The sequence below is a fragment of the Battus philenor genome, unplaced genomic scaffold (assembly GCF_028537555.1).
Source record: "Battus philenor isolate CCGP_79_NKW_IND1 unplaced genomic scaffold, ilBatPhil1.0.hap1 SCAF_12, whole genome shotgun sequence".
Lineage (NCBI taxonomy): Eukaryota > Metazoa > Arthropoda > Insecta > Lepidoptera > Papilionidae > Battus > Battus philenor.
This window is the reverse complement of record NW_027181674.1, coordinates 2,436,478-2,452,863: the sequence shown is the minus strand read 5'-3', so window position 1 is coordinate 2,452,863 and position 16,386 is coordinate 2,436,478. Positions and strand designations below refer to the sequence as shown.

Sequence of the window (16,386 nt, the reverse complement as noted above, 5' to 3'; positions counted from 1 at the left end):
GAAGCTAATCCAAGTAGTTTTTGAACAAACGCTTTAAATGTATTTCAGTTTATTGAAGTTACAAAAATTCATTAATTAAATCTAGGTAATATAACAATTGTATTAGGTGTATGTCTAGGAAGTTATAGAGGATATATGATTCTAAATGTCATGATCAACGTTACGTAAACCAGTGTGATCTGTTCTAGATTATTGAAGAAGATCACTTAATCGTTTTAAGTCGGTAAAATTTGGCATATTATGTTCCAAAGATAGTTCCAAATTTAAAATTTTAAAAATCAACCGTTTAATGCCGATTCGATGAAGCAGTAAAAATATGAGAACTTTGAAACTAAACGAAAACTTAAATTGTTGGAAATGACGTCATTCTGAACGTACTCGACGCTAAACGACCAGCGACTAGATCGAAGTACAGCAATAAATCAGCTTTTATGTGAGATGCAACTACTTCTGAATTCAGCCCTTTTATATCCGAGATTAATGTTTAATAGATTCTCCATAAACTTGTACTTGCTCATACGAAAGCGTTATGACAACAGCTTATAGCGTGTTTAGTTTTTGTCATAAAACATATTACCCATGCATATATTTCTTTTCGTATATTCAATTTTTTTTGGGTTAATATCTTTTTTAACATTTATAAATATATCAATTATTTGATAAATTCAAGTTATGATTAAGCCGTAAGACGTACTTGTACTTCTATACATAAGCCACCTCTAAAGATTGTCACCGTCAGAAGCATGTTTTGATGACCTTAACAAAGCCGCCAGTCCTCACTGTGGTTTGAGGTCCAACGTTGCGCTTGCTGGTTGGTGTTCTACATTTTCAAAACATGAGGCTCCAATAGCAATCTGTTCTGCACGCAATGTAGCGAACCCATTGCAACTATAGCTTTCCAATTGGCAAGGCTATATAGAAGGCTGCTTTCGTTATTAAATCTTCTCATTCCTGATTCGATCATTTATGATGAACACAAATCTCAATCATAGCCGTCTGCTGAAGTAACGATGATAATTATAATGACATTTAAAACTTATTAATATCATCAAATCAAGTTGTTACAGATGGAAGATTTAAAGAAAATGTTTAGCAGACCTGCTAAGAACAGCAGCTGTGCCCAAAGGAACCCCGTGAGAGCCTACTTTCCGGTGGGCACGTTACTCAAAACAATTGTGTGGCCAGAAAGCTCTTATGTCACGTAAGCGGGACTCCATAAGGTGACTAGACCTCCAAAAAAGACGCATGAAGCTATCAAACAGGACCTTAGTATTTATAACGCATTTAATATTTGAGGGTGCCTGAGATGCCCGAAAAACAATTTGATTGGTTGCTATTATCGAAGTGGCTCAGATTGCTATCATTTCAATTTGGGCCAAAGTTTAACCTATAAATGAAATACTTTGGAAATTTCCAATTGTGGATCTTTTTTAGAATTGCTTACTTCTATTGGTCAATGTGAATACGACTTTCTAATGAAACTGGTCAAGGGACTTAGGAAAACGTTAAATATTTAGTTATCTTTGTAAAATTTAACAATGTTGAGATTTCTATAATGGTAAGGCTAGTGCAATTTTTGAATTAAGTACATTTCATGTTATGTCTCTAGGCAATAAATATTTAATGGTGATTGGATAGCTCACCATCAGACGAATGCTCGTTTTAATTCGTTATTCATTGCCGCACAATTTAGAACACGAAATATTTCTATTAACGCGAAACGCAGAAATGCAATATAAACTGGTAGTAAAATTATAGACGGTTGTGGATAGCGGTCTGTGATTGAAAGTTCCGATTGATGTAGGCGTTTTAACTGCCACTTTCCGTATCTGTTAGGTTAAACAGTATTCATTAAAACACCACCGGCTTTTACTGGCATCTATACGTACTACGCGGGATCTGGTCGTATGCAATCAGCTAACGGAGAGGAATTTTAAAGTCATGTACATCCATAATTAATCAATTTTCAAGGTGTTCTGTCTCTCTCTGGTCGTTTATAATACTGCTGAAGATCGTGGTTTCTTCTGGCTTCTTCTTTTCTCTATTCTTCTTTTATCTATTGCTTTATTTATTGCAAGAGGAATTAATAAATTTAGCATTGCAATGTTTTTTTATTAACAGTCCTCGCTATTGGGGGCCTTTTGTACCCTTCTCTTTGGGAGGACAGGGTCGTTTCATTTCATTTAATAATTTTCTTTACATTACTTTTATTTGCGCGCTCTCCTTGCATTCTTCTTATAATCTTTCGTACTTCATCTTTCTTTCCACATTTCTTCCGCCTTTCTCTTTCATTCGATATCATTTATTCCTCACCTCATCCCTCACTTACACTTATTCTTATTTTAAGATTTGCAATTTTCAATCACCGTTTGGCAGCGTGATGTGTGATCATTTACAAAGGATTCATGGTATTGTCTGACTAAAATAAAATGTAGGGAGATGAAAATTGTGTGTAATGTTTCCTCTATTTAGACACAAAGTTACTTTGAAAAAACGGGTTATGTTAGTTGGTATGTTACATAATATATCCTTTGTGTTTCTAAGATTCATTTATATATTTATCATTATCGTCATCTGGTATATGTAATACTTAAAATATATAAAGTTTATTTCTGTAAACCATTAGTACAGTTATAGCAAAAGATTTTGAAAGTTTGTTGTTGTTGAATTGGTAATAACATGTAGATTCACTCGGATACTCTTTTGTGAAATTAGATAAACCTGTTTATTTGCGATGCTTTAATGAAAATGCTATCTAAATCAATTATTGCTTTTTTAACCCGAAAGCTTTCACGGGAGTCTTGACTAGAGATGTTTTACAGCAGTACTCCGCAACTGGTTTGCCGTATTATATATATATATATATATATATATATATATATATATATATATATATATATATATATATATATATATGCCGTGTAATTTTCATTGTACATATTTTGTATTTGAGACAATGTGGCACATCACGTACACTCGTCTCTCAAAGTTACCTTTATAAGATATATAAAATTATAATAAAGATTTTACTGTGCCGTAGATGAGAAAAGATCGCGGAGTACTGTTTTACAGGATTGAGAGTTTACTTAGCGTGATTGCTTATGTAAATTTTCTTTAGGGCAGACCAGGTAAAAGACTTTGATATGGGTCAGTCGTCACATTCAGCATTTTGAGTCAAGTGTGAGGACCCACATGGTTTCTTTTACTTTATGATAAATTTTTGCGTCATTTACGACTTCCATTTCTCTCAATTGTTTACAAATGTTTGTCAAAGGTTCTTATTTGTCTTTCTACAATTTCCTTTTAGTCAAAGAACTTCTTAAAGCACACACAATCTAATATGGGGTGCGAATTGAAAGATCTACCTAATTGATCATGACACTTTGTTTCTTCATCCGAAAAAAAATAATCACATTGAATGTTGCTAATTTAATTTATACAAGGTTCTTTTTTTACTGTTTGGAGTCGTGCTAACGCGCGCTATTTTTCCTTTTCTGTTTCAACCCCGCGGTCTTTATTCTGAGACCTTTCGAGATTATCGTTTGAAATTAAACTCATTTCGTGGAACCACAGTTAATTTTGGTATCTTATGATTTGTGTTTTAATAATATTTCTTACGATATTTACAACAGTTTAGCGCGGTCATTGCACGTTCGTGTCTGTATTTTATTCTTGGCTATAAATTTATTAGCGTAACACTTTTATGCGATCGTAAATCGTGTATTTAAATGTATGCCGATGAGTTTTTATGCCAAACTTGATAATTATAATTCCGTTTTCAAACAAAGCTTTAAATTTTGCGGAATAAATAATTATTTTTCTCGGTAATAATATTCCGTGACATCATAAATTTTGTAAAGGACAACGCTTGTTTCTGTATAGTATCTGTCATGAATAAAATAATGTTTTTCACATGTTTAATTTCATTAAATACATAACTGTTAAATGAATAACATAAGTTGTATTTCGTAAAAGAAATTACTTTTACGCTATTTAAACGTTAGACCTATATATGTACATGTCGCACGCCTACAAACTTGATGTGGTAGATTTTTTTTAATTTGTTGAGAAATCTTAAGTTTCGGGGCTTTGTAAGTTTTCTGCGATAAAAGTGATGAACTCTAACCTTTAAGGTTTCAGAATCTAGGGACAGCGCCATCAAGCACTGGTAAGTATTTTTTTTCTAAATAATGTCAAAGACTAAATGGATTTAGCAAGAAGTTAATTTTTTAAATCAAAACAGTTGTACATTCATCTGTCAGTTATAAATGATTTAAAACTGGACGCAGATAGATTAAAATTCTTTCTGCAATATTTATACTTTCTTGTATACATCACGATAATAACTTGATACGAAATAATTAATTTCATATCTTTACAATTTTCTGTTCCCAAACTTATCGGTTTTATTGATGTCCTTATAAAACATGTGTTATTCATTACACATAAAACAACATGTAATTAACCACGGCGACGTATTAAAACGGTTACGCAAATTAAATTTGAAAACAATACAAGTTAATTACCGCAACAAATAATACAAGCAAGCAAAGCTTCACTCACCAACAAAACTTAAAGCTCCCGACTTTGCACCAACTCCTGGGTGTAATAAATAAAAAACACAATTTCTTACAATAGAAAAGCATAAACTGAAAAATGTCAACAGTACCTCGCCGAAGCACGTACACAAACTTAAATCTGTAACATTTAAACCTTTATATCAAGGGCGTTAGAGTTTAAAATGTTCTGTTTCATACGCACAAGAAATTTGCGATCGTAAACATCTAAGCGTAGCAAGATATAGTAGTGCGGCTTTTAAAATATTTTCTCAAAAGTAATTTGTTTGTGGTACGTTGAAAATAGATCGAAAAAGCTCGCAATGGGCCCACAATCGACGATATTATAGCTTTTATGTTTTCCAGTGTTGGCAGTATATTAATAAACAAAACCTATTGCAATGTTATTTTATGTAATATTACACTGAGATTTCATTTCGCATAAAATAAAAGGTCAAAAAGCTTTATTTACATCCATTGTGCTGTAGTTTCTAAAGGCAGAACAAATAATATTCAATGAAATAAATAAGTCATTTCAGGCCATAGTTATCCACTGTGCGGCATATGCCAAGTTATCTATGGGGCGATGATAATATTCATATTTGATAATCGCCATATTTGAAAGGCGAGTACGTAAATGTCGCTGCTGCCCATCCTCTAGAAACTCATTTGTGAACAGTGTCAATCTTACATATATAATAAAATAAACACCTGTATTTATATATATATATATATATATATATATATATATATATATATATATATATATATAAATACAGGTGTTTTTTTATTAATGTCATTTTTCAAATCACATATAGTTTTTTAAATGCCAGGATATATATATATATATTTATATATATATATTCATTTTTATTTTACATTGATATACGAGAAAAGTTATCGTAGAGCGAGATGATATGAGAAACCAAAAAAGTCGTGTATTCACGTTAACAAAAAAATACTTTTCACTATATATTATTCTCATTACAGAATTATAATTATTTGTACTAACATAGTACTCATAATGTAATAATGTTTCTAATTAAGACATTTAATAAATATATTAAGGGATCAATATTTATTTAATAATGTCAGTAGTTTGATGTTTCCAATAAAGCACGCGGTAACTTGGTTTTATATATGGCTGACAGCGACTGGAAAATCAGCCGAACGATTTAGCACTAAACGACTGGAACGCTATGGCTTACGAAAACTAGATGACAGATGGTAAAGGATGAGGTATCTCCTGCGTAGTAGCGCTATAAATGTTATAAATGAAAAGGAACTAATCTGCTTTTGTATTCTGCTTATATATATATATTTAAATTTATTAGGTTTATTATTCTCCTCCATTTAAATATAACAAATGAAATCATTCAAAATTTAAGTCCATTTTTGTGTAATATTTTTTATGGGCAGACAGCACGTTTACATATAGTCTTGTCAAAAATATTGCTACAAAGAACAACTGCCTTTTTGTAGTACAAAACATTTATTACTATTTACAGTGTGTCATACACATATATATATTTAAAAGAAATGTATAAAGCTCATTCGAAGTGGTCTTCATTGGCTGCAATTTAGACCTTGGAAATGGAAAGTTCTTCCCTGCCAATGATTTGTTTTAGAGACTTCAAATTATCATGGCGTCATGAGCAAGTCTTACTCTCTAAAACTGTTCATAAATCATAATCCAGCACATTAAGATCAGGACTGAAGGTCAGTCTTTAACTCTGATGGAGTCTGGAAAGCTCGTTTCTAACCAAGATTTGGTGGATGAAGTTTTATGGGCTCAGTGTCTTGCTGAAAGGACCATTCTTGGTTATTGAACATGGTGTTGTTACAGCCTAACACCTCCCCAAACCATAATTAAGGTCGAGTAATGCCTACGTTGTACTTTGTTCATCAATTCGGAAGCTTTTTTTAGAGCTTTCAGCATAAAGACCGTCATTTTATCTGTTACAATATTGGCTAAACTTGCACAAAATAAAAAAAAACATTATGAACAATCATATAGAAATTGCAGATTCCAAATTCAAAACTAATACTTTGTTTATTTTTAATTATAACTGTATTTATGGCCAGTCTAAGTATAAACAATTCTAAGTGTGATATGAAGAAATTTCGACAAAAGTTTTAGATAATTCACGATATGTACTGAATTCAGTCTTAAATATTCTAATAAGAGGATTATAGAAATGAAACATTCCACCTAATGCCGCGTCGCAATAAGGCTTACCGCCTAAAAGGGTTGCGGATTTGCCCGTGTTCATGTCGCATTGCAACTGAACTGTACACGCTAGACGTCGGGCATTCCGTAGAATTTCCAATTACTGCCATATTCGGCGGTCGCCTATTGTAGGTGAATATTCGCTTGTTTGGTCAGACGAGTGACTGCGACTCGACCACAACGATATATAACATATACATTCGATATTATGCTTCGTTTGTTTGTATTATACGTTCATCTTGTCTTTTACTATCTCCTAGTACATACCATTTAATATTTATAGTGATTTATTTATTTATACACTAATTACAATCATAAACCTTTTTTAAAATACGCAATGATTTATTTTATACAGGGTGATTGATTATGGATGTAAAGGCTTTGAAGGGATGAATGTATAGCTAATTTGATTTCAATTAAAATATGTTAAACTCTATCCAAAAATCAATAGTTTTAAAAATATTAAGTAATCAAATTAAGAAAATTTTCAGCTGGTAATTATCGTTTTCAGAATTCCTATCATTATATATCAACTTGTAATGCAATAATGTCAATAGATGTAATGCCATAAAATGTCAATGCAGATTATACTGCCAGAAGTTACTGACATGTCGCTAAAAAAAATAATTAATGTAACTTATTTAAGAGTGATCACTTTTGTACAGAGTGAATGGAAACAGATGTAGAAGATTTAAATATTGCTGATCGCTAAACATACACTCGTTTATGTTTGTTAAAGAAATTTTTAAAAAATGTTGAAAATGAAATGAAATACCTATAAATATAGGTAGTGAAATGTAGATTGATGAGACTATATGAAGTCTGGTGTTCACGAATCAAGAGTCCTATTACAGTACTATTCATAATTTTAAACATAATATGTCCACTTCTGGGCTTTCAAATAGGTCTACAATATGTCACATAGTGTACGGAACAGATTGAGTGGAGATCAGATAACGGTAAATACAGCTTGGGACATCAGTCAGATTATTATACTATTTTCATGTTAATATATATGTTTATGACTAAACTAATATGCTTAAACTAATATTACTGTATGATTATCATTTTAATAAAATTTGCAATAATATGAAAATTCATACGATAAAGGAGTTTATTTGAAATGCCTATAAAGTTATATACAGTACATATACAATGATTGAATATAAATATAAAAGCTATAAAGGGTTCTCTGCATAGCTCATTTGCCAATTAATATATGTTACCCCCGAACTAGATATAGTTGTAGAAATAATAAATATAGAAATGGTAATAAAAAAAGACATTTTCTGTCAGAAGTTATTACCATCGCGTTTCAATAAATAAAGTAAATTAATGTAACATATTTCCAAGTGCAAGAGCTTATTTTTTTGTAACACTTTTTTTCGTACATGCTAAAGAATATATACATAGTTATATAAAAGTGAAGGAAGACAGTAAAATAGCGATCTTATTACACACAAAACAGTAGAGCGATAAATAACGCGTACATATAGAAAAAAAATATGTATATATTCTAACATGTACATATATATGTATATAGCATATTAACTTATAGTAAATATAGAAATAAATACATTGGGTGGTCTTATCACATGAAGCAATTTCTTCCATATGACTATAGAACTATAGAATAAAAACAGTAGAGAGATAAATAACATGTACATATATACGAAACATATATATATACAAATATATATACTTATAGTAAGTATAGAACAATAATAAATCATAAATACTAAAATAAATCTAGTTTAGATCACACTTGCCACAGAAACAATGAAGAAATAGAGAAAAAAATGAAATAAAGGATAAATAATCAAAGGCCTAGTAAACCTTTTACTTGTCAAGTAAGTCAAGTGAAGTTTTACCATCTTTAACAGATAGTCTTGTGTAAATAATATTGAATATCGATGCACTGAGATTAAAGTTATACAGTAGCCGCATAAAGTTTAAATTCCGATGTACAAAGGCACCAAAAAAAAGGTGGAGGAAGGCATAACATCCACCCCACTTCGACCTAACACCATATTTCCCACTCGAAGCGATCCTAAGCCCTTGGGCGTGACTTTCACCATTCAACGAATACCATATTTGGCGCCAGCTGGTGCCTATTTAGTGTTTAGTGACAATTAAAGCCTCCGAGGTGGCTCGGTTGGATCACGAGTTCGATTACACCGTTCGGTTTCACTTTGTTTATTTGCCGGTGACTGTACACGTTGCTCGGTTTATCTCGGACCGATGAGATTATCTCAGTGACTTTGTCAGTGTTCAAAGTCATTGTCAAAAACCTTACACAACACAGTGTGATTAGTTTAAATGGAATTAAACGTTATATGTGTAGCTATTTTTCTGTCAATTAACATATAGTACATCATATACAAAAATTAATAGTATATAAATAATAATATAGTCACAAAAAACGTTTTCAAAGTTCAAATGATTTTGTATCTTCTTCTTTTCAGCCGATGACCGTCCACTGTAAGATATTGGTCTTCCCCAAAGATCGCCAGGACGACCGGTCTTGCGCTGCCCGCATCGAGCAATTGCCCGTGATCTTGACTATGTTATCGGTCTCCCTAGAGAGGCCTTTCGTCCCCAGCGGCCATTGGCTTCAAGAGCGATGTGCTCCACTCATTACCCTTTCATACGAGTAATTCTTCTAGCTATGTCGGTGATCTTGGTTCTTCTGCGGATCTCTTCATTTGTTAGATCTCGCAGCGAAATTAGCATAGCCGTCTTCATTGCTCTCTGTCTTCGTAATTGACCATGTCTCAAATATTTAATGCAATCAGGCGTTATCTTGCGGAATTCCATCCTAAGTAAGAAAAGGACCAATATTTAGCCACTTCCGCACATGCAGTGGTAGTCGTGCAATGAAATGCACCGCCCGCCAGCCCGCTGATAAATGCGTATGCGGCAAACAATGCGAATCACACAACCGCCACCGCCAAATCACTCAACACGTGTTTCACCCCTCCACGGGGCATCTTCAGGAGTTATGTTACACCGATTAGTGCCAAACACAGAGTGAGTCAGTTTAACTCTGTGTTTGGCACGACTACCACTGTATGTGCGGAAGCGGCTAAATATTGGTCCTTTTCTTACTGACCATGGCTCGGATTCAGCTCAGATATATTAAAATTAAAATTTTAGAATATCTGTCTCTTCAGGCTTTATACTCTCGTAAGTTGACCACCTGCCGCAATCGAATAGAGTATCAATATGTCTAAAAGTTCTAAAGATTTATGCTGAAAAATGAGCCATATATTCACTAGTATAAAGCCTAAATTAATAATTGAAGGCAGGCTAAATAGCGTCGAACAAATATCCGCTGGAACCATAAGGGGTTGGAGCACAGTACGTATGTCCCAAAGTGGGCAGACAGTTGCTAAGGTCTTCGGAAGATGGTGGATGTAGACCAACCGCTGTTCCAGATCTGTGGAAGAGGATAACGTCCAACTGTGGATCTCCTAATGCTGAAATAATGATCATATGTATTAATTCGCTCTTTATATATATTTCTTAATAATATTATCTGTTTGATTTCAGGTACGTCTCATCTATGTTTCTACGAAGAGTTCATATAAAGTAAGAATCATTTATTTAAAATAATTTCGTTTATGTAAATTTTAAATATGTAATGCCACATATTGGTGAAGTTTAGCTTGGATTAGTGACATTGAAGGATCACTGCTTTCTCAAAGTGTTCTTTATTCAAATTCAAAATATCTTAATTCGATTAGGCATTCACGGGTAAAACCTATAATTTTTATTTTAACATTATATACAGGTCTGTGTAGTTCATTCAACGAGTAAGTTCAAACTCAACAGCTGCTGTTTTTTATTAGTCAATAAACTAAAATTCACATATTTCTATCAACTAAAAACTATTTTTGCTGTAATAATGTTTATTTGTTGATATACTTTTAGGGAGCATTATTACATATGGACATTCAGACCCATGAAGGCTATATTAACTTTCGGAACTTGTAAGCAAAACTAGAAATTATTTTTTTTTTTAATTTGTATAATTTGTACTTGTAACACTATTTTAGATCTCCAATATTATTTATTGTATTCATATTTATACTTTATTTAAAAGGCTCGATGATTTTTATTAACATTTAATCTCCTCATAAATAATAGTTAAGAAAAAAAAATATAAAGCACCACAATTAGTCCGCTAATAAAATATTTTATACCATTTTTTATTTAAATACAAGATCATAATAAAAAGTTATACTTTGTCGGTATTTACATATTGCAACCTTGGAAGACAAGTCTAAGGAATTAATTAATGATTTTTATTTGCACTTATATGTAATAAAAACTTATATCCATTAGCACACGAAATGCCGATGCGTAGAAATAAATTGTTGCGAACGAAGATATGCGGGTACGGTGAGATTGACGACTTTTTAAATGTATAATTAAAGAACCGACGTTGTAAAAGCGCAATGTTGGTCACAATTAATTTGGCTCAGCACAATCTAGCAATTTGCGGCCGCCTTATACTCCCGGAGTCGTAAACGTACAGATTATTATACTTAATAAACCTTTTATAAACTATAATTTAATGACTTTTCAAGTTTTTTTTTCGCGGTCGTAAATCTATCTAATTCTGTTTGCCTTTAGCGGCTGTTTCTAATTAATTTTTTTTATCGTTTTTTATTATTATGTTTCATTACGTTCATAATCCTATATAAGGATTATATTCTCTTTATATATTAACTAAGAATACTAAGTAGATTTTTTAATTTGTTTTCGAAATAGTCAAGTTAAGCTTTAGTTACTACCAAGATACTTTTTCATTTGATCAATCTTTTTGAAAAAAAAATTATCATCCTTTTTTCACTTGACGTTGATTTATGGGACACCAGTAAAATAAATTAAAAATGTTAAAAATAAGTTATGATGGTAGTATATAAATAAATATAGATTATAATTTACTTAGGTATGTTATGATTAAGTTATTTCGTTTTGAAATCAAACCACCTGTAGTGGCTACCAACATTAACATACAATGACAATAAAAATTACAACAAAAATTAAAAATAACTCAAGTCATACTGTGTCCTGGTAAAACTATATTTTAATCATAGTCAACATTTTAGTCATAAGACATCCACAGCTGATAGATCTTCAATATAGATTTTCAATAGAACCGTTGGAACCGGCCTGCATTCGGCTTCTTCTAATTACTTTCTCGAATCTTCTGTTCACCTTGCTGGTGAACGTCCTGCGCTGCGGTTTCCAGACCTCAGTTTCCACTCGGCACTAGAACCACTAGAACTTTAAGACCTGAGACCGATCTGCTCTGTGTCCACTGGCAATTCAACTTTTGAATCCACTAGTTGCTGTAGATTTTTGTTAAAAAGTCTAGCATAAACGCCTACAATGTTCAGCCACTTTCGTCATTTCAGACCTTAGACTCCAATTGCAAGGTAAAAGCCTACCCCAGATATATCTATAATTGATGGGATATACCATAAATGTCACGCTTGGTATGCGGTTTGTCAATTTCAGTGTGGTATTATTGTACGCAGATGGCGTTGGTGTTCATCCTATTGAAACTTGATTGTGGCCAGTGGCAATCCTATATTATTAATACACAAAGTGTAAATTATATATAATAATATTATATATATGATAATCGAACCCGTGATCTACAATCGCATGACATTACAGCTAGCGAATCTAGAGGAGGAAAGTTTCTAGAGGACGCTGCTGCCCATCTTCTAGAAACTTATAGGCAGAGGTGAATCTATGTCCTTAACGCAAAAAGAACGAGAAATATAAGATTACTAGCTGATCCCGCAAACGTTGTTTTGCCATCTATGTAATTTCTAGGAAATATTAAAAAACAAATAAAAAAATATGGGTAGATCGTAGAAGGATGAAAATTTAGGGTTGTATGTATTTTTGTATGCTGTATCATAAATAAAATTGTTTAAAAAAAAATTAGGGGATGAAAAATAGATGTCCGATTCTCCACCCTGGCCGATACGCGCGCTAAGATTCACGAAAATCAGTCGAGCCGTTACGGAGGAGTTCAATCACGCACACCGTGACACGAGAATTTTATATATTAGATATCCCGGGATTCGAAACTGCGACCTACAGTCGCAAGTTTCGTTCTCCTACCGCTATATTGCCATTGTTCACTGTAGTGTAACTGTAAATTCCTATAGGCCAGAGACTCAATGACAAATAAAAGTTCAAAATAAGAATTCAAAACACTTATAATATAAGACACATTCCCGTGCAGAATTATGGTTATTTTTATAACAATAAACTGCACAGAGTTTCTCATACGCGAAGCGGTCTTAATTAAACTCATGAACGCTGTCATTAAAGTTTTTTATGGGATTAAGATCCCGCAATAAACTTCATAAATTACAGATAAAAGAAATGGCTGGATGTATAAACCGTTTGCGTTTTGCTAGAGATAAAAAAAAAAAAAAAACATTAGCCGCCCGCGAAACGTAAACACAAAGTTTACATTTAGAATCTATATTCGTTAAATTTTAATTTAAAAGAACAATATTTTCGAATAGTTTTATCGAAAGCTTCTAACGTTCAAAATTGTTTTCGAAATTGGAACACGGTCATGTATTTTTACTTGCCAGCGGAAATAGGCTTTGTAAACAAATTAGTTCTTCTCATATATGACTACATTTCTCTTTACTAGATTTTTAATACTTGTTCTTTGAAGAATTTAATGACGTAAGTCTTCTAGAATTATTTTAAAACTACATATACAGGATGATTGCATATGTGTAGCTTTAAAACGTAATATATATTAACTAACATATCTCATTTAATGTCTAGTATACCTTTTCCAAAAATAATTAGTTTCAGTAATAAAAAGTAACGTAGTGAGTTTAATTTCTTTCTCAATCTTTTAGCCGATAGATGTCCACTGCAAAGCCTTCTCCAAAGTTACCTATGTGGGGATATTCCTTAATTGCCGCGCTTAGCAAGTAGATTGGCGATCACAGTGTGGTACTATGGTACGCAGAGGACGCTACTGGCCTTCTACTGGAAACTTGAGGCAATCTTAAATAATTAATGGACAAAGTTTGAAGTTTTTATATAAGATTGGATTCCGGAAACAAACATAGTACCTAACCATAGTACCAATGCAAGTCTTAGTCCACAACCGCTGGACTACCACGACTGTTAGGTTTCTATATATATTTACACAAATGTTAAATAAATATGGTAAAGCTTTTTTTGTAAACTTTTTTTACGATTATTAACACCTTTTAAGCATTACAAAAATATTCGTTCATTTATTATTGTCTTTGTCTTTGATATATGATTGGTTAATTAAACCTATCGTTGTAAAATGAAACTAGAACACATTTATGATAAAGTTGAAATTCATTTGTTTAGAATAAGAGATCCGCTATTGGTGGGTTCTTGGTACTTTTTTTATTCTTTCAAGATTTTTTATATGCTTCGCGTAGTGGTTAATGGTTGGTACTGTAATTTGGGTACGGTGCGGCGAGGGAGAGGTAATTATAGCTCTACCTGTGTCATTGTCGGTGTTTCTTAGGCGCTCCTAATTCTGGAACCGAAATTGAATAAAAAAAAAAAAAAAAACTCATGTTGCCGTGGAAATGCATCTGTGATTTCGGTTTTATTCCGCATTAAGCTCTGTCTCACATTTAAATTGCGTCTCGGTTGTAAAAAGAAGTCCGTGTTCATAATCACCTGTGTCAACAGCGAACAGAAATGAATTTATTTTTCTTGTATATCTTGTATATATATCACACGTCGTAGTCTTTACCATCATCATCACAGATAGATGCCCACTGCAAGATATAGATCTCCCTTAAAGATCAATGTCATGACCGGTCTTCCATCATCCAACGATTTCTGGGCTCTTCATACGCCGCATCACCAGCTCGTGGTAGCACAAGCAATGTGTTCCGCCCAATGTCAATTTAAACGAGCAGTTAAATAGAATGTAAGACAAGACTCTAATGTATTAAAAAGTCTAATCTAAACAAACCTGTAATATCAAAAGATAATGATAGAAAATGTTAGAATAAAATAAAGATTAGAAATAAAATTGTATCTAGCCACCTAAGAGTAAAAAGATGAGGAAAGGAAGGCGGTGAAAGCAAGAAGGAATGAGAGAACAAAAAAAATTGCAAGATGTAGTGAAGGATAAAAGGAATGAATAAAAGAAATTGAGAAGAATGAAAGTGAGTGTAGAATAAAGATAAAACCCTGAAAAAAGTCCTTGTCCCAAACAAAATAGGAGTACACAAAAAACGAGAGACTCCCAATAGCGGGGACCATAAAAAAAACGAGCTGTTCTTCGAGCTACGTCGGTGGCTTTCATTCTTCTATGATTCTCCTCATTTTTTTCCTGTCACACGTCTCCAACTGGAATATCATAATTTTCAAAAGTTACCGCTTCTTTGACGGTTTAATTTCAAATGTTGAATTACTTTTAAATAACTAATATATACATTTTTTTAATAAATACTTTTAAACGAACTTATTTATTGAGTAATTTAGATCATATATTTTTTAAATTTGTTGAAAAATATTTTTTTACTGTTTAAAATGGCGCCACTTTTAGTTTGACCCGGGGCGATCAAAATCCCAGAACTGGCCCATAATGAAGGGAGCACAATTAAGTATCAGTATCAATCATATGCTGTCCTTCTAGAACTCCTCTTTTGATGTATACACGAGAGCACTATAATTGATTCAACGATAAAAACTTTATCGAATCAATTTATAAGTATTAAAATTTATCTGTTTATTTCGTAAACCTATAGAAAACCATTCAGGTTACGTACAATGGGACGAAATCAAGTCTCACTTGTATATATATAAATATAAATGTTATTAAACTTACTATGCCACTATGTATTAATTTTTTTAATACAAAAGACTACTCGATGTTCGATTTTTTATCACGACCGTCGATTTAAATTTTCATAATAAATTTTGAGATAAAAATAAAAGAACTGGTTGTCGTTTACTAATTAAATAAAAATAGTAAATTATTTATAAGGATTGTCGACTCCATAGATTTTTTTGTTAGCACACATTTGTATAATTTTAAGACGAAATACCACAAGATATGTATCATCACAGGGTCTATGGCTACAAAGCAAAGAGCGACCCGGAGAGCCGCATCGGAACCCACAACCCACCTCCATTATTTCACGAAACAACCAAATGATACACGAATTACGTAGCTAGGTATGTTGATAGGCTTCCAAAATCCGATGCCATATAATTTGGTTTCATATCATTACGAGGGCGGGGGGATCCGGTACGATAATGACGCCAGGAAAAAACTCTAACGTAATGACGAATCGCATAGACTAGCTGCACGCAGAGTGATTGTTTGAATTTGGTTCAACCAAACACTACCTCACACCATTAACAAGCAATATAGATCTCTCTTCTACATCTTCGGTTCCTCATGACTGGATAGAGGCCAATTATGTATCTCTCTACTGCCATCATATCTCAGGATGTTCAATTTTGTGAAAGTTTTAAGTAGCTGAGCATGAAGAATGAGAGAGAGAGAATGAGTGGAAACAGAAAGGAGTATATCCCTGT

The 16,386-nt window shown here is 32.7% G+C and overlaps 1 protein-coding gene across 1 annotated transcript in view; it reads left to right on the top strand.

Annotated features, from left to right (window-relative positions):
- ds (dachsous cadherin-related 1) overlaps window positions 1-16,386 on the top strand; it is a 394,913-nt gene that overhangs the window by 168,466 nt on the left and 210,061 nt on the right. The gene's annotated exons all lie outside the window — the stretch shown is intronic.